The sequence below is a fragment of the Rutidosis leptorrhynchoides genome, chromosome 4, assembly GCF_046630445.1.
Source record: "Rutidosis leptorrhynchoides isolate AG116_Rl617_1_P2 chromosome 4, CSIRO_AGI_Rlap_v1, whole genome shotgun sequence".
Taxonomy (NCBI): Eukaryota; Viridiplantae; Streptophyta; class Magnoliopsida; order Asterales; family Asteraceae; genus Rutidosis; species Rutidosis leptorrhynchoides.
The window spans coordinates 580,914,170-580,940,245 of NC_092336.1; the positions used below are offsets into that span (position 1 = coordinate 580,914,170).

The 26,076-nt window shown below is 35.3% G+C and overlaps 1 non-coding gene across 1 annotated transcript; it reads left to right on the top strand.

The window, feature by feature from the left end:
- Nucleotides 1-21,072: 21,072 nt before the first annotated feature.
- LOC139845748 (small nucleolar RNA R71) lies at nt 21,073-21,179 on the top strand. The gene has a single exon (XR_011758507.1). It is a non-coding gene; the product is annotated as a small nucleolar RNA R71 (small nucleolar RNA).
- Nucleotides 21,180-26,076: the final 4,897 nt, after the last annotated feature.

Below are 26,076 nucleotides of genomic sequence, written 5' to 3' on the forward strand. Positions count from 1 at the left end.
TGACCGGGTTGTCGATTTTAAGATTTAAATCACAGTTAAAACCTAATGTAAAATATTAAATATAAATATAACTTAATTTAAAGCGTAAAGTAAATGATGATAAATAAAAGTACGATAAATAAAATTGCAGTAATTTAAAGTACGATAAATAAAATGACGATAAATAAAATGATGGTAAATAAAAGTGCGATGAGATATAAAATAAAGGAATTATGCTTATTTAAACTTCCGTAATCATGATGTTCGACGTGTTGATTTTAATTTATTACCATGGGTTAATTGTCCTTTGTCCTGGATTATTCGATATGTCCATCTGGTTTTTGTCCATAACAGTCCATCGGTCATAAATATAAAGTGCGAGTGTCCTCGTCAAATTACCCTTATACCCGAAGTCAAATATTCCAACTAATTGGGGACTTAAACTTTAATAAGGTTTTAATACATTGTTAATGATTACACCAGGTTATCGACTGTGTGCAATCCAAGGTTTTAATACTTTATTAACAATTACACTAAGTGTCCTTGTATGTAATCCACTCCTGTTTTAATGAGTCCATTGACTATTAATCCATCCCCGTGTCCGGTCAAATGAACGATTATTAGTATTTATAAATATCCTGCCCATCGTGTCCGATCGAGTGTATGTGGTTATTTATAATTACCTCAAATTGTAAATCTCTATATTAAATTAACGAACTATCATGCAGTTAAACAAATATAAAGCCCATTAATAGTCCATAGCCCAATTTCCACAAGTGTCGGTCTTTTGTCCAAACCCCAATTATGGTCCAAAGCCCAATAAACCAATCTTAATATTTAGTCCAACATCACTATTACTTCGGCTTAAATAAACATAATAATAACTTAGCTACGAGACATTAATTTAAAAAGGTTGAACATAACTTACAATGAGTATTAGTTGCGTAGTGTTACACGGACAGAATTTTGACTTACAAACTTAAAACATTTGCCACTATAACCTTATTATTATTAACTTAATATTAAAATTATAATTAAAATATAAATATAAATATATATTGAGAGAGAGTAAGAGAAGTGTATGATGAAGGTGTAAATAACTCGTCGCCCAAACTTGCAATTTATAGCACTTGACCAATGATTTGGGGCCATGCGATCGCATGGCCTGGGAGTGTTATTCCCATGCTATCACATGGGGGCCTGGGACAGCTCACATATTTTTGTTTTCTTGTTTGCCGACATTTTATTTAATATATATAATATAATATATATATAATTTTATATAATTATATATATATTACCATATATTCTTGTGCATAGTTGACTTGTAATTTTAGGTCCGTTGAGTCGCGCATTGATAGTTGGTTCATGTCCCGGTTTCGGATTTTTGAACGTCCTTTCGTACGATTTAATATCTTGTACTTTGCGTTTCGCGGCTCGTACTCTTGTAACTTTTAGACGTTTCTCAGCAATAATTTGAACCACTTGGATTGTATTTTGTACTTTTTAGCTTTTTGGTCATTTGTGTCTTCAAACTGTCGAATCTGTCTTTTGTCTTCACCTTTTATTATTTAAACGATAATCACTTGGAAATAGAACAATTGCAACTAAAAGCTTGTTTTTCTTGAAGGATAATGCTATGAAATATATGTTCGTTTTTAGCATTACCAAATATTCCCACACTTGATCGTTGCTTGTCCCCAAGCAATATAGAACTTGAATAAAACTTTACTAGAATCACTTCTTTATTCTTCACACTTTGTACATCAGTGATTTTAATACAGTCCCACATGACTATGAAAATTTACATCCGTTCGGAAATTGGATCTTTATGAAAACATTTGATCTTTTGAAAATTCAATCTAGCTTTTACCCTAGATAAGTTTTCCGGAATAACCCTTCACCGTTGTTTGCAAAATGTTTTTGTGAGTTTTGTGGGTTTCAGATTTGAAAATTTTAGCTCAAAATTTATGGTTTTGTGTCACCCACTTGGTAACCTTGTATTGGAAAAGCAACACGTCCAGTATACTTGCTCCGTATATTACCTTTCGGTAAACTACCGTCCGGTTGTAAAGAAAAGCGTTGAACAAGCAACTGTTAAGGCAATGTCTAATGACATGCTTTTGATTATGGTCTATATCATGTCGGATGCAATTACTATCCTTTGTAGGAGCAATAATAAAGATCACCCTATAGTTTTTCGGTCTGGCACAAGGTCCTGTCTTCGACCATGCTACGCAACCACCGTTCTTACGGTTGACACCCGATTTGGTTCAGGTGACCTAATGAATTCTGGTGAATTCCTAGGATTTTACATTCAATGGTAATGAACGCATTGAAAATGGGTTTTTTGAAAACAAATCGGTTTGTAATTTGATCAAAATATTTTCTCGTTCAAGCTCGATTTTAGATATCATCGAATTCCATGAGTTTGTAATTCTCAATCTTTAAGGTCAATCTCAAGGATTGAGTAATATCAGGCTTAAATGCTGATTTTTGATCTTTAAGGAGATTATCCTTTCTGGGGATCTGATTCATTAGTCTTATAAGCTAATTTGCACGGTGCCCCCCATTGTACGAGACAGATCCTCTCATGGTTAGGATAAGTCTGACCACTTGGTGACCCTGTTTGATGCTGAGGTCCGTGGATTTCCAGCTGATTTTCGAGAAAAATTTTCAAGGTTTTTCGTAGACTCTACAACTGGTCTGGACGACAACTTCCTGACCGAAATCAAGAAGCGCGTGTCTTTTTCCTGGAAGACTTTTCTTCCTTTTACATTCCATTTATATTACAATAAACTGTGTAAAACTGATTAATATCGTCCAAAACAAAAGTATCTTCAATTATTTGTATAAAAATATGTGATATATGTTCTAAATAACTTGGTAAATTTTTTCCACACTTGGCTTTTATATTTCTTTCTCTACCTTTTTATTCTCTTCTATTCCATTTTAAATGAATTCAAGCGTTTTGGGTTGTTTCTCAATTTATGTCCTTTCCGAGGTAACAATAATTTCAGTGTTAACACCTAGTTTTATCGTTCATAAATATGTATAAACATGATTTTGAGTTCATTTAGTTGAAATTTTTTTTACTAGAAGTGGGTAGTCAGTATATAAGACTAGGGCTGTTCTTTATTATCAGAGTGCACTAGATTCTAATACAACTACTACGTTACTAGTAAAGTTTAACGGTGGCTATTAAACTAAATGTATAAGTCAAATTTTTAAAACCGAAAGAATTTAATCCCTTCCCACACTTAAGATCTTGCAATGCCCTCATTTGCAAGAAATCAGTAACAATTTAAATTATTGAGGGTGATTAGCGTAGAAAAATGATTAAATTTTACCAACGTTTCCAAACATATTGTTGTTTGTTTGAATGATAAATGGTGCACATCATTTGTTCATTCCTGCAGTTGTTATATCACATTTATTTTGCATCTTGTCGTCAAAATTAGTTGCTTTTGCTGAACTTAATACCAGTCTTTGAAAATGCGTTGTTTTACCCTGTTGTGTACATGAGATAAAATACATACAATACAGATATAAACATGCATGGTATTCTGAAATGGGACTTAATATCCCACTTTCAAATTACAAAAATGAAATATTAGTACAAAATAATAAAAATGTTAAACATTACATAAAAGTATCAAAATATTAAATGTTTAACATAAATAGATAAAAATAATAAAAGATAAGAAATCACCAATGAAACTCTATTGATTTGGATAGGGATTCCAGTTCATATCATCGCTCGGGTTCCATGGTTGGTGATAGGTGTCCTGGTAGGCTTGATTGGGGTCGTACATGTTAAAGGGTGGTCGCATGTCGGGCTGATGTGGTGGATAAAAAGCAGGCCGAGTTGGGATGTAGTTATGTGATACCTGATATGATAGCTGGCTCATGATTTGGTGCTGATGAACTTGCCAGCTATCGTGTTGGCGTCGCCTGGAGTGCTCATACTCATTCGCGGCTCTCCACTACTCATACTGATGATCCCTAGCCTGGTTATTCATTTCCACCTCATCTACATGCTGGAAGACATCAGTATAACTATCCCTAATGACATCCCTAATGTCATCTGCTTCCTCCATCTCCTCATTCGAACCCCTCTCTACCTTTGGATAGGTACCCTGATATGGTATTGGCATATTGTGCCTCCGTTTTAGTACCTTTGTACCTTGATAAACCTGCAAGCCTTTGCTCTCGGCTTATTCCTCAATCTCTACCATCGGACCCCCATGCTCTTTATCTACACCTAAGTACTCTCCATTGAGAGTAACAAAAATACCTCCCCCATAATACTTCCTGCTTATATACCCTCAACCACTTTAGATATATAGTGGACTACGCAATAAGGAATGTTAACAAAGCTCCTCGGGTCTCGAATACACTTAAGGTAAAATAAATCGTTTAGGGTCATTTTTTCCTTGTTTCTACCCCTTTGTGTTATTGAGTTTGCTAAGAATCTATGTATTACCCAGAGCTCTGCTCTATCAATATCTAAGTAGGAGTGTCTTCCACCCCGCGTAAATTCCCTAAATCTTGACATACGCATCCATATGGAGTTAGCGTCAAAATTCCTATCTACTCTTTCATCTTCAGCAATTAAACTATTACAATCAGGTGTAATAATCTCAGTGGGGGTGTAGATTAATAAAGCTCTAGCCATGTCCAACATGGACATTCTGTACATTGTACCTCCTAAAAGAAATCTAATAAAACTTTTATCTCCTATCATAGTAACTTCATTATTTAACTCTATAGTGCTAAGCAATTCAACACACCATTCTCTATATATTGTTCTAGGTGTAGCAAATAAGCGGATCCAGTCATTAAATGCAGAGTTACCATACCTCTGAACTAGTAAATCCCTAACCGGTTCGGCTAGGTTAACCGCTTCCAAAGGCTCCCAATCGATTACCCGAGGCATTTCAATATTTTTGTGGTAAAGAATGTGCATGTTCTTTTGAAATTTCGGGTATCCTGTCCAATAACGATCGAATATTAGGTTGGGATGTAACTGTTGGTCATCGATAAGTGGGTGCATAATCCTCGAGTGAGGCTGAAATTGACGATAATGAGTGTAAAACAGTGGTTTCGGCTCATAATTAGCATGTGTTGATCATAATGTTGTTGTTCAGGTTGTGGTTCCGGTTGTGGTTCTTGATCAGGTTCTTGTTCATGTTGTCTAGACGATGATGCACCGTCCGTATCTGTATTTCTCTGCAAAACACATTAAACACAAAATTTGTGCATCCAAATATGCATTAGTGTTAGCAAAATAACAAATTAAAACAATTACAATAACATGTTTAATCCATATTAAACTTATACTCATTTTCATATTTTTATCAATTCTACAATTTTTCAAATAAGCATATATGAAAAGGTATACAAAGTTCATAAGCATTCAACTCAAATAACATGTTAAAATAACCATTACTAGCAATTAAACAAGTTTCAAATGGCATTTATATCAAAATAATCAAGTTCATGAATTTTAGACTTAAAAAAAAAGTCCACTTTGATGCTCAAAATCATGTTTAGGATCAAATTTTGGATCATTTAGCTAACTAAACATGTTACACTACTTAATTTAGCAATAATTCATAACAAAAATCGGCCATAACCTGTTTATATCAAAAAGCCCCAAATTGCTCAAGAAAACAAACCCTAGATTTCTAAAAAATTTGAAGTTTAAGGCTTCAAATCATGACAAATAGCATCAATCTAGGTTATACAAGCATAGTATACTAACAATTTAACTCTAATTACGCTAGAAATCATCAAAATTAAATTAGGACAATTAATTATAATTATCACAAAAATTAGGAAATTTAGGAGTTTAGAGGTGAAATTTCGACCTTTTTGCTTCCCCATCTAAAGAAAGGCATGATTGGAACTGATTATAGCACGAAATTTGGTTGATTTTGGTTGAAAAATGATGAAATTTAAGAGTGTTTTGTGGGTGTGTTCGTGTATTTGTGTGTGTGAAAGTGTGAGACAGAGAACCAGCCCGTGGCCTTTTGTTCCTGACTAGTTTCTGGCCACCATGCGATCGCATGGTGGTATAGGGTAAATCCCATGCGATCGCATAGGTTCCCTGATTTTTTTTATTTTTTTTATAAAAACTTTAACTTATAAAACAAATAATTACTTAATTTAAAATTTTGTTTTTTTTTAGATTGAGGGCGTTTCGGTACGTTTACCTAGTTCGTCCCTCTACAAAATTTAAAATTTTGTCATTTTAAAGTGATTGTTTTAAAAGCAAAGATTTTTGGATTTTTTAATGTTTTTGGTATACTTTAAATCAATAAGATTAAAAATAATGATAATAAAATATCTCGTCCCGCCCTCGGGTAAAGCAATTTCGATTCCATAACCTAGTCTTCAACTCACGGCGAATTTTAGAAATCAAATTTTTAACTTAATGAAATAAAGTACATTTTTGTTTTTAAATTCACACCAAACTTAAATTTAAAATGCATATTAAAATTTCATATAAATATTAATAATATTTATACATTGGTTTTACAATAATATAGTTATATATTAATTTTAAAAACAAGGTAAAAATAAAAAATAAAAAACTTTTTGGTCTTTTATCCCACTTTGATCAATCAAATATTATCAAAAATATGCGTCCCTCTTTTGGGTAAATTAATTTCGGCTATATTACCTAATGTTACTCCTTACGAATTTTTAAAATATTTTAAATTGATTGATTAAAGATATTTATATCTTATGAATAAACGGTAAATTTCGCAGTGATGAATTAAATTTTTGTATGATATCAATAATTTCGGTTTCGCATACCTAAATTTATTGAATATCAATTTAATACTTTATAGCGAACGATTCAGCGTTTATTATCAAAAGGTTAAAAGCAATAAATAAAAACAAATAAAAACTGTACATACTTACCTGTGAGATAGAATTCTCAGAGACCTGCTTTAGCCAACTCATAGGAGATTCGTTTGATTTGGTTTTCCATAGCTACATAAGCGTTACATCGATTTTTCAATAATTTTTCTTCTAAACATATGAATGGTCCTTCTCTGCATGGAGTAACGAATTCAGAATTGGAATGTGCTTGATTGTTCGAACATTTACCTTCGTGTGACCATTTTTGTAGCGACCCTGACAAATCGTCAAGTGACGGCGTCGGCTACGTGGGTCCCATTACCTGATTATAAGTCTTTAAGATAACGTTTGACCAAAATATGTCGCCTTCATTTCAAAATAAAGATTGTTTCAAAGTTTACAAGAATTGTTCAACCAAAAGTTAAGTTACAACGTTATAAGTACGATTGAAATCTAGGCGACACGATTTAAAGTAAAGTCAAAAGACGCTCCATGAAATGCATGTATACTCGACATCGGATGCAAGTATCAAATAGTAAGCGGAAGCATGTTTCACATATCGTGCAAGACCTGAGAAAAACATAGAAATCTGTCAACGAAAACGTTGGTGAAATCATAGGTTTAAGTAAGTAGTGAGTAAAAGTAAAGTAAGCCGAACCACAAGGTTTGCAAAGTTGAAATAATAGTAATACATTCTAAAAGTTAATATTCACGAGCACCCAATTATCAAAGCTTAACATTCCGTCCGTTGAATACCCCATAAATTAGTGCTAGAACTACACTGTTCCCGAAAATATATTTCATCCGTAAACGGTAGCGAACCGTCAAAGATGAGGGTTGTCAAACCCATATGGCCATATAACATAAGTTCTCGCTTACACCATCTGATGTAACTAATGATAATCGGATTGAGGATTTCTGTTCTAAACTCGTATGTAGAATGTTTGTTTTCCCGTTCTTGTGTTCGCTTAGTTCAAAAGAATCGTTTATGTTTTCTCATCCCAAAAGTAAGTTCGAAAGAGTAAAAAGTGGGACTATGATCTCACCTTGAGTGCAAGAGTTAATAAAGTACTTCAACAAGTAGACGCGTGCAAAGACAAAGCTAGTCTTGACCTAAACATATAGGTTGTATTAATAACGGTAAACACAAACGGTCAAAGATGTTCAATTAGTCCTATGGCTCGTTACGACTCGATTAATATAGCATGTGAATCAATTTGTCAAGTTTCATGCACGATACAAGTAGTTAAGTATGTTAGAACGATTGTATAATCGTTTGGTTAAGTTTGACTAAAAGTCAAACTTGGTCAAAGTCAAAGTCAACGGGGTCGGGTCGGGTATCCGACAATTTTCCCATGATGAGAAATCATTTATGAGCAGAATGGCCAAGTTTCATGTTAATCGGAGTTACGGTTAAGCGGGAAACATTTTGTGAAAGGAAAAATAAAAACAAAAATGAGCTGGGCATATGCGCGGCGCGCAATGGGTTGCGCGGCGCGCACCCAAGTGTAAATCCTGGTCAGAACTTAACCACGAAGGCAAACATCTGGGATTTCTAATTCTGCGCGGCGCGCACTACCTGGGAAACATGATGTTTGCAGAAAATTGGTCTAAGTCACGACCCAAAACACAATTTAACACATTTCATGCACCGAAAACATTTAAAACGCATATCATATATCATTAGAAAGGTAATTTGACGAGGAATACAACTAAGCACTTATGGTCCAACAATAACATCATTTACAATAGCCGAAATCTCATCAAGCGAACAATAAAAGTCCATTTCCTAAGTTTCAAGTTCATCAATTGCATTTTGAGTTTCGGGAAACCAATTCACACATATGATATGCCGTTTTGAAGGTAATGAAGCATACATTACTATTAAATACTAACAATTAGCATTCCATGACATTCAAGCATCCAAAAATTCATGTCAAGAACTATCAAACCCTAGTCAAACATCTCAAAATCAATAATCATGTTTTTGAAGTTTTCTTAATCAACCTGCACATCAATTTGAAGCTAATGATGCTAGTAACACATTTAATACATGAACTTTAACAATCAAACAACATTTAATCTTCCAAAATGCAAGATTAAGCAAACCCATTTCAAATGTTCAAACTAGTTACTCAAAACAACAAATCGAGCAAGTAAATCATATATTCATGCTAGACACGAGCCATAGACACTAACTAACACCATTTCAAATCAAAAACACGAATTTAGAGAAATCTAGAGTTTTAGAAATGTTACCCAAACAAGATGAAGTTGGTATCAAATTGTAGAGGATGAAGAGAGGATTCCAAATATGTAATTTGTTTTGTTGTAAGCCTCCTAGATCGAATTTAGATGATGAATGATTGAATTGGGTGTTTGTGTGTGTGTTCTTGCTAGAGAGAAAGAGAGAGAGAGATGGAGGTGATTGAATGGTGGTGATTGGGGTGGACTAGTTGACCTAGTCAACTAGTTTGCCCCGTGTCAATTTTAGTCCCTCGAGTTTAGAAGCGGGTGCGGGATTTAACCAATCGAATATTTTTAAAACGCAAGTTAACGAGAGGTGTTATAATTAAATGACGGAATTATTATGAACGTTAGTCAACGGAAACTACGAATTTAAATAACGAAAGGTATTATTTAAAAAAAAAAGACGGGCGTTAAAATAATTTAACGGAAAAATGCGGGATGTTACATTATCCACACCTCAAAAGAAATTTCGTCCCGAAATTTAGTTGGAAATAATAATCGATACCTCTCACTCGAGACCGGAGATGTCAATGCTATGAATAAGTGAAGGTACGTCCTTGAGTGTTCTCATGAATTTGGATTTTTACGATCCCCGGTTTCAACTGGTTTTCCTATGAAGAGAAGTTTGTCATCAATAGCTGGTGCATCTAGAAGGATTGCAAGTTCCTGTTCCGCAGGACACGTTTCTAAGTTTGTTACACGAAATGTAAGGTAAACGGAAACTTAATTGAGTCGGCAGTTCTAAACGGTAGGAAGCGGTTCCAATACGCCCCAAGGTTTCAAAAGGTTCGATATTGCGGATATAGCCTTTCTCGATTTCCCCAAAATGGATTACACCCTTCCAAGGTGCGGTTTCTCAATATTACGCAGTTACACACTGGGTTTGGTGAGGTTTTCATCTAAGTTTGGTATAACTCTTCTGGCGACAATGGGTTGTCTCGAGCCCTTCTCGGACTTGAACGATCTCAATTGTTGTTTCTTGATGGAGTTCAGATTTCGGTGGTTGATGCTTTGGTTAAATGAATAGGGGTATGACATTAGCGGTCATATAGGGTTTCGGAAAGTGCGTGTGAAGACACGAGTGGTAACTACTGTTGTAAGAGTGATCTACTAAAGGTGACAATACGAGTTTGTGACATGCCTTTCCAAGACGTAAATCGTTCGTTTGCTCGGTTCGTCGGTTTGTGGGTGGTACGCGGTACTCATGTCTAAGCGGGTCTCCAAGGTTTCTTATAAAACTAGAAGTGAAACGAGTATTTCGATACGGGATAATTGACAAGGATGCACCGTGTTGGAATAGAATCTCTTAAGATATGTTTGAACAGGTTAGTTAGGGTTCGAAAATGTTCGTTAGGACTACTCACCCTCGTGGCTAATATTAATGTAATATGAGGAGTTTCTCTATCCATTGAGAAGTTTTACAAAAAGTTTCCTTATACGGAAGTGCGAGCGATAAAGATAGGAGCGGAATGAGGACTTAGAATATGGTGAGTTTACATCTCGAGGTAGCCATATCGTGCATCTAGTTGTCAAAAGTTGAGGTTTGAAAAAGGAAACGAGATAGTACACGTAGTTGTATAGTTCGGGGTTGAATAGTAGTTGGCCAATTATCAGCAACACAAGGACGTTAAGTCAAAGAAGAATGAGGTATCCTTGGAGTGTGTGTTATCTTAAATTCCTGTAATATCAGAAGGTAACGGTGAAATATCAGAGGTATGTAGTGTGGTATGAGATGACGAGAAAATTGATCGGATCCACAATTTAGTATTCGAATTCTTCATGCAAAATAACGAATTTTAGTTACGTTGATTTTTGAGTCGAGAGAGTATGCCTTTCGGCGTTCAAGTAGAAATATTTTCATGTTTGAGTTCTATCTGTTGCTATACGAATTTAACTAGAAATGTTGGTGTGAAGAATCACGCTCAAGGTTCGAACACGGAGAGGTTTAAATTTTCCCTCAATGAGTTAACGAGGTTAGAAGTCGTGTAACACGAGAAAATTCAGAAATGAATCTTCGGTAATAACAGCGAGTTCTAAGATTTTACGAATACAAGTCTGAGTTGGGAGAGTTTCCTGATTACATGTGGCTTGATTTCGAGATTGATTGTAACGACATGACCATAAACATCATGGTCTAGAAAATTGGACTTCGTTCAACAGAAATTCTCACTTGGAGAATTTGGTATAGAGTTGCTCTTTTCTCAAAAGTTCGAGCGTAAGATGGTGATGTTGTTCGTTTTCCTTCTTTACTTGAATAAGTTAAGATGTCATCTATAAATACGATAACAGATTTGTCTAGATAAGTTTGCATACGTGGTTTAGGAGGTTTATGGATACGGACGAGCCTTGGATAAATCGAATGGTACTAAGAGAGATTTACAACTAACGTTGCGAGTTCGGAAAAGACTCAGGAGACATTGTCTCCCTTAACCCCCAATTGATGATAACCGGAACGGAGGTCGATTTGGAACATACGGGATTCGTGCAAATAATCATGAGGTCATGGATGCGAGGGAGAGGGTATCGGTTTCCAACCGAAAATTTCTTAGTTCATAATAATCTATACATAAATGTAGGGCAACAATTTCTCCTTAATGAATAGGTTTTGAGTTCCTTAGTTCTATTGGTGTCGAGTTCAATTTCTTAACGTATATCCTCCGATAATATTTATAGGCACACAATATTTTTCCGTTGGTCGCTTAAATCGCCTAAATAGTATCTAGGGGAAAAGATGGAAGGTAATGAGTACAAGTCAAAGTCTTGGTTGTAAAACGTCTAGCGGTAATCGAATCGAACAAGTATGAAGTATACGGTTTGTTGTGAAGAAACGTACCCGTGACTAGTCCATCGTCGTCTCGGGCATCCTAGGTGTCGATGTTGAAAGTTCAATGGCGTGCGTTGGGGTTGATTTCTTCCTTGGGCACACATTCCTAAAATGACCCAGTTGGCCACACTCAAAGCATGCACCCGTCCTGTGTGCGTTGGGCACCCTTCGAGCGACGGTAAAGGTACCCTTACAGACATGGGCCACATGGCCACTTCTTTGACACTTGACGCAAAATGGTTTGCCACATTCACCAAAATGATGTTTGCGACACTTGTTACAGTGAGGTAGGGTTCCGGCATACCCCTTCTTACCGCCGGGGGTGAAAGGCTTCTTGGAGATGTTGTTATTGTTGTGGTTGCTTGGTTGCGAGGCTTCCCATTTTCTTTTGTTGTTACCCGGGTGGTTCTCGACCATTCGTACCGGTGCTTCCATTTCATTCACCGTTTCTAAAGTTTGGTGGGCCTTTGTTAAAGCCTCTTGTAGGTTAGTGGGTTGGGATGCCATTACCCCGTGTTGAATGCTCTTAGGGAGGCCATCCATGTAAAGTTCGACTCTTAGGGATTCGGGAGTCATGAGATTTGGACACATTGAGACTAGTTCGGTAAACCGTTGATTATAAGCTCCGAGGTCATTCTCGACCGTTCTTAAATTCCTTAGCCCTTGCTCGAGCCTTCGAGTCTCATCGCGCGGGAAGTATTCGGTGATCATTCTTTCTCTTAATTCGGTCCAAGAGAGTGTAAGGGCTTCATCGATACCCACTGATTGTACATACGTGTTCCACCATGAGAGAGCGATACCGGTAAGAGTGAGGGTGGAAAACTTGACCTTATCTTGGTCCTGACAACCGCTTATGCTAAAAACGGATTCTGTTTGTTCAAACCATCGGGTGAGAGTAACCGGTCCCCCGGTTCCATCGAAAGTGGGAGGATTGTACTTCATGAAGTTCTTGTAGGAGCAACCTTCGATTGAATTTCCGGCTCCATGATTGTTGTTGTTAGAAAAGTGATTGGCCACGGCCGTACCCACGGCGGTGGTTATCATTCGTTGAAGAGCTTGTTCTAGAGTTTCGAGAGGAGTGTTGTGTTGACCTTGGTGAGCCATTGTTCCTTCATGAGACAAGAATATCGTTGGTTAGTATTTTCAACAATACTAACCGTGGCATGGAATAAGGATAGAGAGAAAATTTTCCTTGACTCGCCTTAAATTCTCTATGTCATAATGTCGGAACGTCCATGTGAATCACCGTAATATAATCCCGGAAATTATATTACCCTGATTCTCATGTGCATTTAACATTACTTCATAAAGTCAAGGTGGCGCATCAACAAAAATTATCAACGTAAGATCAAGATCGAATACGAGTTAGATATGATAGAAGAGTTCGAGTATAAATGCACAATTAGTAAAATAATTCCTACTTCAGTCTATATGCCGGTTGTAGTCTAGATTCACCTATGTACCCTATGACTCGGGGTGGACACAAATGAACTCTAAATCCCTACAACTAAGGCTCTGATACCACTTGTAGCGACCCCGACAAATCGTCAAGTGACGGCGTCAGCTACGTGGGTCCCATTACCTGATTATAAGTCTTTAAGATAACGTTTGACCAAAATATGTCGCCTTCATTTCAAAATAAAGATTGTTTGAAAGTTTACAAGAATTGTTCAACCAAAAGTTAAGTTACAACGTTATAAGTACGATTGAAATCTAGGCGACACGATTTAAAGTAAAGTCAAAAGACGCTCCATGAAATGCATGTATACTCGACATCGGATGCAAGTATCAAATAGTAAGCGGAAGCATGTTTCACATATCGTGCAAGACCTGAGAAAAACATAGAAATCTGTCAACGAAAACGTTGGTGAAATCATAGGTTTAAGTAAGTAGTGAGTAAAAGTAAAGTAAGCCGAACCACAAGGTTTGCAAAGTTGAAATAATAGTAATACATTCTAAAAGTTAATATTCACGAGCACCCAATTATCAAAGCTTAACATTCCGTCCGTTGAATACCCCATAAATTAGTGCTAGAACTACACTGTTCCCGAAAATATATTTCATCCGTAGACGGTAGCGAACCGTCAAAGATGAGGGTTGTCAAACCCATATGGCCATATAACATAAGTTCTCGCTTACACCATCTGATGTAACTAATGATAATCGGATTGAGGATTTCTGTTCTAAACTCGTATGTAGAATGTTTGTTTTCCCGTTCTTGTGTTCGCTTAGTTCAAAAGAATCGTTTATGTTTTCTCATCCCAAAAGTAAGTTCGAAAGAGTAAAAAGTGGGACTATGATCTCACCTTGAGTGCAAGAGTTAATAAAGTACTTCAACAAGTAGACGCGTGCAAAGACAAAGCTAGTCTTGACCTAAACATATAGGTTGTATTAATAACGGTAAACACAAACGGTCAAAGATGTTCAATTAGTCCTATGGCTCGTTACGACTCGATTAATATAGCATGTGAATCAATTTGTCAAGTTTCATGCACGATACAAGTAGTTAAGTATGTTAGAACGATTGTATAATCGTTTGGTTAAGTTTGACTAAAAGTCAAACTTGGTCAAAGTCAAAGTCAACGGGGTCGGGTCGGGTATCCGACAATTTTCCCATGATGAGAAATCATTTATGAGTAGAATGACCAAGTTTCATGTTAATCGGAGTTACGGTTAAGCGGGAAACATTTTGTGAAAGGAAAAATAAAAACAAAAATGAGCTGGGCATATGCGCGGCGCGCAATGGGTTGCACGGCGCGCACCCAAGTGTAAATCCTGGTCAGAACTTAACCACGAAGGCAAACATCTGGGATTTCTAATTCTGCACGGCGCGCACTACCTGGGAAACATGTTGTTTGCAGAAAATTGGTCTAAGTCACGACCCAAAACACAATTTAACACATTTCATGCACCGAAAACATTTAAAACGCATATCATATATCATTAGAAAGGTAATTTGACGAGGAATACAACTAAGCACTTATGGTCCAACAATAACATCATTTATAATAGCCGAAATCTCATCAAGCGAACAATAAAAGTCCATTTCCTAAGTTTCAAGTTCATCAATTGCATTTTGAGTTTCGGGAAACCAATTCACACATATGATATGCCGTTTTGAAGGTAATGAAGCATACATTACTATTAAATACTAACAATTAGCATTCCATGACATTCAAGCATCCAAAAATTCATGTCAAGAACTATCAAACCCTAGTCAAACATCTCAAAATCAATAATCATGTTTTTGAAGATTTCTTAATCAACCTACACATCAATTTGAAGCTAATGATGCTAGTAACACATTTAATACATGAACTTTAACAATCAAACAACATTTAATCTTCCAAAATGCAAGATTAAGCAAACCCATTTCAAATGTTCAAACTAGTTACTCAAAACAACAAATCGAGCAAGTAAATCATATATTCATGCTAGACACGAGCCATAGACACTAACTAACACCATTTCAAATCAAAAACACGAATTTAGAGAAATCTAGAGTTTTAGAAATGTTACCCAAACGAGATGAAGTTGGTATCAAATTGTAGAGGATGAAGAGAGGATTCCAAATATGTAATTTGTTTTGTTGTAAGCCTCCTAGATCGAATTTAGATGATGAATGATTGAATTGGGTGTTTGTGTGTGTGTTCTTGCTAGAGAGAAAGAGAGAGAGATGGAGGTGATTGAATGGTGGTGATTGGGGTGGACTAGTTGACCTAGTCAACTAGTTTGCCCCGTGTCAATTTTAGTCCCTCGAGTTTAGAAGCGGGTGCGGGATTTAACTGATCGAATATTTTTAAAACGCAAGTTAACGAGAGGTGTTATAATTAAATGACGGAATTATTATGAACGTTAGTCAACGGAAACTACGAATTTAAATAACGAAAGGTATTATTTAAAAAAAAAAAGACGGGCGTTAAAATAATTTAACGGAAAAATGCGGGATGTTACAATTTTCTGCATTTATGACATCTTTCAAGGTGTCGTGCTCTTCTTTTTGTTGCGGATTTTGATTTTCCTTTACCAAATTGTGTCTTATTATGATTCTTCCTGAGTTCTTTCCTTACTTCATCCATTTTTCCTCTTATGAATGATACCAGTTCACTCGGGAAGATGTTATTATTACATTTAGTAATCATAGCGTGCAGTAGTAGACCATGGTTCAAATCAAAGGAATTCTTCATTTCGTAAAACCTAAAAGAAATAAAAATTCAGAATGGAGGGAGAAGACTAGTTCTTTAGGGTCTGCTAGGGAAAGACCATTCGGATTCCATTCTTGGAAACTACACAAAAACATAAAATCTAACTCTAGACAGTATTATATTATCCTTAGAACATTCGAATCTCCCCACACTTAGTTAGCTGTGGTGTCAAAATTGTGATTAACTTCATCTTCAACTTCCATTGGACTATCTATGTAATGTTTAACTCTGTGACCATTAACTTTAAATTCAATCCCATTTGAATTTATTAATTCTATTGTTCCGTATGGGAAAAATCTTTTGACTATGAATGGTCCAGACCATCTTAATTTCAATTTTCCAAGAAATAGCTTGAATCGTGAATTGAAAAGAAGAACTCGGTCTCCTTCCTTGAATTCTTTTGAACTTCGGATTCTTTTATCATGCCATTTCTTCATTCTTTCCTTATAGATTAACGAATTTTCATATGCCTCATGTCTTAATTCTTCTAATTCGTTTAATTGACTTAATCGTAGACGTCCGGCTTCATGTAAATCAAGATTACACGTCTTCAAAGCCCAAAATGCTTTGTGCTCAATTTCTACTGGTAGGTGACATGCTTTTCCGTAAACAAGTTTAAAAGGTGTGGTTCCAATTGGAGTTTTGTAGGCTGTTCTAAAAGCCCAGAGTGCATCCTCTAATTTCATGGACCATTCCTTCGGATTTGATCCTACGGTTTTCTCTAGAATACGTTTTAAAGCTCGGTTGGTATTTTCAACTTGTCCACTTGTTTGTGGATGATAAGCGATGGAGATTTTATGAGTTACTCCATATCTTTAGAGAACTTTCTCAAGTTGATTATTACAGAAATGAGTACCCCGATCACTTATTAAAGCTTTCGGTGTTCTGAACCTAGCAAAAAGACGTTTTAAGAAGTTGACTACAACTCGTGCATCGTTAGTTGGGAGAGCTTGTGCTTCCACCCATTTAGATACATAATCAATGGCAACGAGAATGTAGAGATTATTATGAGATTTTGAAAATGGACCCATAAAGTCAATACCCCAAACGTCAAATACTTCACATACTTGAATGACATTTTGTGGCATTTCATCACGTTGACTTATTTTTCCAGCCCTTTGACAAGCATCACAGGATTTACAAAGAAGATGTGCGTCTTTGAAAATTGTAGGCCAATAATATCCAGCATCGTAGACTTTCCTTGCTGTAAGTTGAGGCCCATAATGCCCTCATGTTGGTCCTGTGTGGCAATGGTTTAAGATTTGACTAGCTTCATCTCCGAATACGCATCGGCGTATTATTCCATCGGGACAACTTTTGAATAAATATGGATCTTCCCAAAAATATTGTTTTATATCACTAAAGAATTTCTTTCGTTTTTGGTACGAAAACCCTTTTTCAAGGAATCCACATGCTAAGTAGTTTGCATAGTCTACAAACCATGGAATTTCATTATAATCGATCTTCAATAGATATTCATCAGAAAAGTTGTCTTGTATAGCTGATTCATTTAGAACTTCCAATTCGGGATTTTCAAGGCGAGAAAGATGATCAGCGGCGAGATTTTCTGCTCCCTTTTTGTCTCGGATTTCAATATCGAACTCTTGTAAGAGTAAGATCCAACGGATTAATCGTGGTTTGGCATCTTGTTTTGAAAATAGGTATCTAAGAGCAGAATGGTCTGTATAGACCACTGTTTTAGCTAGAACGAGATATGAACGAAATTTGTCAAAAGCAAAGACAATAGCAAGGAGTTCTTTTTCAGTAGTTGTGTAATTCGTTTGTGCTCCTTGTAACATCTTACTAGCGTAATAAATAGGTTGAAATCGTTTTTCAATCCTTTGACCTAAAACGGCTCCCATTGCAAAATCACTTGCATCGCACATGAGTTCAAATGGTAGATTCCAATTTGGAGTTATCATGATCGGTGCATTAGTGAGTTTTTCTTTAAGAATATTAAAAGATTTGATGCATTCATCCGAAAGGATGAATGGAGCATCCTTTTCTAGGAGTTTATTCATCGGAGTGGCAATTTTAGAAAAATATTTTATGAAACGTCGGTAAAAACCGGAATGCCCTAGAAAACTCCTAACTCCTCTAACATTTGTGGGATGTGGAAGTTTAGTAATTACATCTACTTTAGCTCTATCCACTTCAATTTCTTCCTTTGAAATTTTATGACCAAGAACGATGCCTTCTCTAACCATGAAATTGCATTTCTCCCAATTAGGTACTAGATTTGATTGCTCGCATCTAATAAGCATTCGTTCAAGATTAACTAGACATGTTTCAAAAGTATCACCGAAGACTGAAAAGTCATCCATGAAAATTTCCATGCATTCTTCTATCATATCGTGAAAAATCGCCATCATGCACCTTTGAAAGGTTGCAGGGGCGTTGCATAGTCCAAATGGCATGCGTTTGTAAGCAAAAGTACCATAAGGGCACGTTAATGTAGTTTTCTCTGGATCTTCAGGTGAGATTGGAATTTGAAAGTATCTGGAGAAACCGTCAAGAAAACAATAGTAACTATTTCCGACTAACCTATCCAACATTTGATCAATGAAAGGTAAGGGAAAGTGATCTTTTCTGGTGACGTCATTTAATTTTCTATAATCAATATAGACATGCCATCCTGTTACAGTCCTAGTAGGAATAAGCTCATCTTTTTCATTTGTTATGACAGTCATGCCACCCTTTTTAGGTACACATTGAACTGGGCTTACCCATGGATATCAGAGATTGGATAAATTAAACCTGCATCGAGCAGTTTAATAATTTCTTTCTTAACAACATCTTGCATATTAGGATTTATTCTTCGCTGGCGTTGCACATAGGTTTTATGACCTTCTTCCATAAGGATTCTATGTGTGCAATACGAAGGACTTATGCCTTTAATGTCATGAATCTTCCATGAAATAGCTAGTTTATGAGCTTTAGCACAGAAATGAGTCGAGATTTTTCATTTTCAGTAAGAGAAGACGATATTATTACAGGTAATTCAGATTCACCATGTAAATAAGCATATTTCAAATGGTTTGGAAGTGGCTTTAACTCTAATATCGGTGGTTCTTCTATCGATGATTTGTATCGATATCCGTCTTCTTCTTTTAACATTTGAAGTTCTTCTATTGTTGGTTCATATTCATTAGCCATGAGTGCGGCTAACATTTCAGCTTCATCAATTGGTTCAGTCCCTTCTCCTAAAGAACATTCTCCTGTTCCTTGTAATTCTGGAAATTCTTGTAACAATTCTGCTTGTGAATCTATAGTTTGAATATAATAACATGCATCATCTGCAGATTGCAGCTGTTGCATGGCTCTATCAACAGAAAAGTAACACTCTCGTCCTCTATATTTAAGGTCAGTTTCTTACCAAACACGTCTATTATTGCTTTAGCCGTGTTTAAGAATGGTCTTCCTAATATGAGAGGAACTCAAGAATCTTCTTCCATGTCCAGAATAACAAAATCTACTGGAAATACTAAAGTATCAACTTTAACTAGCATGTTCTCCATTATCCCTCTAGGATATTTTACTGATCGATCGGCTAGTTGTATGCTTATTCGTGTTGGTTTCAATTCTCCGAGGTCTAGTTTAGTGTATAATGAATATGACAATAAATTTATACTAGCACTTAAGTCTGCCAGTGCTTCTATTGAACTAAGACTACCCAGAAAACATGAAATTGTGAAACTTCCTGGATCTGAGAGTTTTTCTGGTAGTTTATTCAACAGCACTGCAGAACAATTAGCATTCATTGTAACAGCCGAGAGTTCTTCCATTTTCTTTCTATTTGTGATTAGATCTTTCAGGAATTTAACATATCTTGGCATTCCTGAAATCACATCAATGAAAGGAAGATTGACATTTATTTGTTTAAACATATCCAAGAATTTGGATTGCTCGGCTTCAAGTCTTTCTTTTCTCATTTTACTCGGGTAAGGAAGTGGTGGTTGGTATGGTTTAACATAAGGCTTTGCCTTAACTGTGTTATCTTCATTAACCTTTTCAACTACCGGTTCTGTTTCCTTTTCTTGATCAGGCTGTGATGCTTGTGGAGTAGGAATAGAGTCATTAGAAATTACAGGTATTTCAGGTGGTTTAAGTGTAATAGCACTTCTTGTGGTAATGGCTTTAGCTGTTTCATTCCGGGGGTTAGCATTTGTATCGCTAGGTAGACTCCCTGGTTTTCTTTCACCTATCAACCTTGCTAGGTTACTTACTTCTTGTTCCAGATTTTGAATAGAAGCTTGTTGATTTCTAAATGCTTAAGCATTTTGTTCATTAGTTTGTTTCTGAGATGTGAAAAATTGAGTTTGAGATTGAACTAGCTTCGACATCATATCTTCTAAATTTGGCTTTTTATCATCGGTTTGTGGTGGTTTATTTGGAAAAATAGGTCTTTGCTGGTTGTAAGTATTGTTAGATACTTATTGATTGCTAGGACCTTGTTGGTTGTTGTATGGAACATTTCGGTTATAATTCTGATTTTGATTGTAGTTTGGTCTTGGCGATTGATAATTATTTTGATAATTATTTCCAGGCCTTTGGTTCATGTATGAAACATTCTCTCTTTGTTCCATTGTTTGTTTAATACTGAGACAATCTTTTGTCAAATGTGGTACTCCACACTGCTCACAACTAATTCGTATTGCGTGAATATCTTTAGTCATCTTTTCCATTCGTCTCTCGAAAGCGTCTAACTTTGCGGAAATGGAATCAAAGTCATGGCTAGAATCGGCTCTAGCCGCTTTAGATGATCTAACGATGTCTTTTTCTTGATGCCACTCATGTGAGTGGGAGGCTGTGTTATCAATAATTTTGTAGGCTTCAGTTGCGGTTTTCTTCATAATAGAACCACCAGCTGCTATGTCGATGTCTTTTCCTGTAGTAATGTCGCATCCTTGGTAGAATATTTGTACTATTTGATAAGTGTCTAAACCATGTTGAGGACATCCTCTCAACAACTTTCCAAATCTTGTCCACGCTTCATATAATGTTTCATTTGGCTTTTGTGTGAACGTAACAATTTCTCCTTGAAGTCTCACGGCCTTAGATGCCGGAAAGAATCTTTTAAGAAATTTCTCAACTAAAACATCCCATGTGTCAATCGTCCCTTCAGGTAACGATTCTAACAAATCTTTGGCTTCTCCCTTTAAAGTCCAGGGAAATAACATGAGATAGATCTATTCATCCTCAACTTCTCTGATCTTAAATAGAGTACAAATTCTATTAAAAGTACGAAGATGTTCGTTTGGATCTTCCTTCGGCGTACCACTAAATTGGCATTGATTTGTTACCATGTGTAGGATTTATCCTTTGATTTCATAATCTGGTGCATTAATGTCTGGTTGAGTAATGGCATGACCTTGGCCAGTGGGTGTAGCTCTCATTCGGTCTTCCATACTTAGAGGTTCCTGATTTTTCATGATTGAATTTGTTGAATCTGAATCACTAGAGGATTCTGATTTAATGGTTTCTTCCTCGACAATCTCTGGTTGAATGATTTGTGGTTCAGGAGGAATGATTAGTGGATCAGGATCTCTGAATTGTCCTTGAATATCCTCCGGGTTCTCAATTGTGAGTTCGGGTTCAAAAAATGGATTATCGAAAATTTGAATTGGAGTACTTGGCCGATTAGATGATGATTCTGAAGAAAAATCAACGGCGACAATATTGGCTAGATGTCTTGATCGAGTTACAGGTGGTGAACGTATGAAAGGTGGTGAACGTTTTGCTCGGTGCATTCACTGAATATCCTATTAGTTATATAAAAAATAAAAAATTATATAAGTTATCAAATTAATAGACTTTTCTGATTTTTCCACATTTCGAATAGCCAATGGATGTAGCAGGTAGCCAGGACCCTTTAAATCAGAAGCCCACAACTCGCCACTAACAAATCCAACTATTACTACGAACCAGAAAATTTTGGATGTCTATCAATTTAACCGCTTAAAATAATTTTTCGTTGAAATTTTGAAGATAAAATCTAGGTTCTAAAAACTAGAGCGTCGAGAAATAAGAGGAAGAAAAAGAGTGCGTCGAAAAACGTCGAAAAATAAAAGGTCGAAAAAATAAACCGTCTAAAAATAATCATAAGAAAGTAAAGCGTCGAAACTTAAAAGTCTAAAAACTAAATATTAAAACTTGCGTCTAAAGGTATTAAAGCTTAAAAGGAATTTTATATCCAAAACGGCAATTACTTAAAAAGGCACTAAAATCTATTAAATATTAAAGCGACAAGTGACGTCGTAAAATTCTAAAGCATCTAAATCTTAATCTAAAGAAAAAGCACTTAAGGGATTTTACGGCAAAGCCTAAAAATCTAGAAATATAAATTAACTACGGCACAATACTAAGTTACAAAATAATTACGAACGAAAAATATTACGAAATAAATGATAAAAACACAAATTATAACTTAAAATGATAAAAATATAAATTTTATAAAAATATTATTTTTATTTTATTATTTTATAAAAGTATTAATTTATATAATTAATAATAATATTAAAACTTAATATTACTAATTATAAACTAATATTAATAACTAATTAAATACTTAAACCCTCATTAGGTTATTAATAATAATAATTAATAATACTTAACCCTAATCCGTACGTCTGATGATTCAGGCCTGTCAAATAACCTCATGCGGTCGCATGAGGTTTCCTTGATCTGTCCATATGATCGCATGGCTTCGGGTACCAGGCCTTTGTTGGGCTTCGACAGGCTTCGGCCCAATTTTAGTATTAATTATATTTTTATTTTTTTGAAAAGGTTTATATAAAATATTATGTAATAAAAATTTATATTTTAAAAAAAAACTTTACTTATTAGTTTTAATTTTTAACAAAAGAAATAAAAAAAATATAAAAATTTTAATTTAAATACTTAAAAATATGGAAATATATTTTTCTTTCTTTTTTTATGTTTTATATTTTTGTTTTTTAATATTTAAAACTTATGTAAATATATTTTTACAAAAATAGCTTAAAAACTAAATTTTTTTTATAGCGTTCTATGGCGTCCCCAGCAGCGGCGCCAAAAATACTTGATGTGTGCGAGGTGTAGTACGAAATAGATTATATTTTACTACGAAATACTATTAAATACTATACAATTTTACACAAGTTATTTATTTATTTATTGAATGGATATACCTAAACCTTGCTACAACACTTATAGGCAGTGTACCTAATCGTAGAGTAGTGTAGTTTTTAGTAAGTCCGGTTCGTTCCACAGGGAGCTAGCTGAGTTTAACGCTATATATATTTTAAACTATATTTGTATAAATATATAAATATAAGTAGTATTATTATTATTATAAAAGGGGGGTTTTACCGTTTAATGACCGGGTTGTCGATTTTAAGATTTAAATCACAGTTAAAAACTAATGTAAAATATTAAATATAAATATAACTTAATTTAAAGCATAAAGTAAATGACGATAAATAAAAGTGCAATAAATAAAATTGCAGTAATTTAAAGTACGATAATAAAATGATGATAAATAAAATAACGGTAAATAAAAGTGCGATTAGATATAAAATAAAGGAATTATGCTTATTTAAACTTCCGTAATCATGATGTTCGACGTGTTGATTTTAATTTATTACCATGGGTTAATTGTCCTTTGTCCTGGATTATTCGATATGTCCATCTGGTTTTTGTCCATAACAGTCCATCGGTCATAAATATAAAGTGTGAGTGTCCTCGTCAAATTACCCTTATACCCGAAGTCAAATATTCCAACTAATTGGGGACTTAAACTGTAATAAGGTTTTAATGCATTGTTAATGATTACACCAGGTTATCGACTGTGTGCAATCCAAGGTTTTAATACTTTATTAACAATTACACCAAGTGTCCTTGTATGTAATCCACCCCTGTTTTAATGAGTCCATTGACTATTAATCCATCCCCGTGTTCGGTCAAATGAACGATTATTAGTATTTATAAATATCCCGCCCATCGTGTCCGATCGAGTGTATGTGGTTATTTATAATTATCTCAAATTGTAAATCTCTATATTAAATTAACGAACTATCATTCAGTTAAACAAATATAAAGCCCATTAATAGCCCATAGTCCAATTTCCACAAGTGTCGGTCTTTTGTCCAAACCTCAATTATGGTCCAAAGCCCAATAATCCAATCTTAATATTTAGTCCAACATCACGATTACTTCGGCTTAAATAAACATAATAATAACTTAGCTACGAGACATTAATTTAAAAAGGTTGAACATAACTTACAATGAGTATTAATCGCGTAGTGTTACACGGACAGAATTTTGACTTACAAACTTAAAACATTCGCCACTATAACCTTATTATTATTAGCTTAATATTAAAATTACCATTAAAATATAAATTTAAATATATATTGAGAGAGAGAGTAAGAGAAGTGTATGATGAAGGTGTAAATAACTCGTCGCCCAAACTTGAAATATATAGCACCTGACCAATGATTTGGGGCCATGTGATCGCATGGCCTAGGAGTGTTATTCCCATGCGATCGCATGGAGGCCTGTGACAGCTCACATATTTTTGTTTTCTTGTTTACCGTTGTTTTATTTAATATATATAATATAATACATATAATTTTATATAATTATATATATTATATTATATTCTTGTGCATAGTTGACTTATAATTTTAGGTCCGTTGAGTTGCGCGTTGATAGTTGGTTCATGTCCCGGTTTTGGATTTTCGAACGTCCTTTCGTACGATTTAATATCTTGTATTTTGCGTTTAGCTGCCTGTACTCTTGTAACGTTTAGACGTTTCTCAGCAATAATTTGAACCACTTGGATTGTACTTTGTACTTTTTAGCTTTTTGGTCGTTTGCGTCTTCAAACTGTCGAATCTGTCTTTTGTCTTCACCTTTTATTATTTAAACGATAATCACTTGGAAATAGAACAATTGCAACTAAAAGCTTGTTTTTCTTGAAGGATAATGCTATGAAATATATGTTAGTTTTTAGCATTATCACTCCCCACAGTGATGTGATTGTTCGAATGAAACCACGCTCTAAAAGTTCTTGTAATTGGCTTTGTAATTCCTTCATTTCGCTGGGTGAGAGTCTGTAAGGAGCACGAGCTATTGGTGCAGCTCCTGGTACAAGATCTGTTTGAAATTCAACAGATCGGTGTGGAGGTAGTCCCGGTAATTCTTTCGGAAATACATCGGGAAATTCTTTTGCCACAGAAAGATCATTGATGTTCTTTTCTTCAGGATTGATTTTCTCGACTTGTGCTAGAACTGCATAGCAACCTTTTCTTATTAGCTTTTGCGCCTTCAGGTTACTAATAAGATTTAACTTCGCGTTGCTCTTTTCTCCGTACACCATTAAGGGTTTTTCCTTTTCGCGCATAATGCGAATCGCATTTTTGTAACATACAACATCTGCTCTCTCCTTTTTCAACCAGTCCATACCAATTATCACATCAAAACTCCCTAAATCTACTGGTATTAAAATAATCTTAAACGTTTCGCCAACCAGTTTAATTTCTCGATTCCGACATATTTTATCTGCTGTAATTAATTTACCGTTTGCTAATTCGAGTAAAAATTTATTGTCCAAAGGCGTTAATGGACAACTTAATTTGGCACAAAAATCTCTACTCATATAGCTTCTATCCGCACCCGAATCAAATAAAACATAAGCAGATTTATTGTCAATAAGAAACGTACCTGTAACAAGCTCCGGTTCTTCCTGCGCTTCTGCCGCATTAATATTTAAGACTCTTCCGCGGCCTTTTCCATTAGTATTCCCTTGGTTCGGGCAATTAGTCTTAAAATGGCCAGTTTTCCATATCCATAACAAACAATGGCGGCATTTTTTGTTCCGACATTATTTGTCTCTTTAATTCTGTTAGTCATTGGTCCGTAGACTTCACACTTCGTCGCACCATGACCATTTCTATTACACTT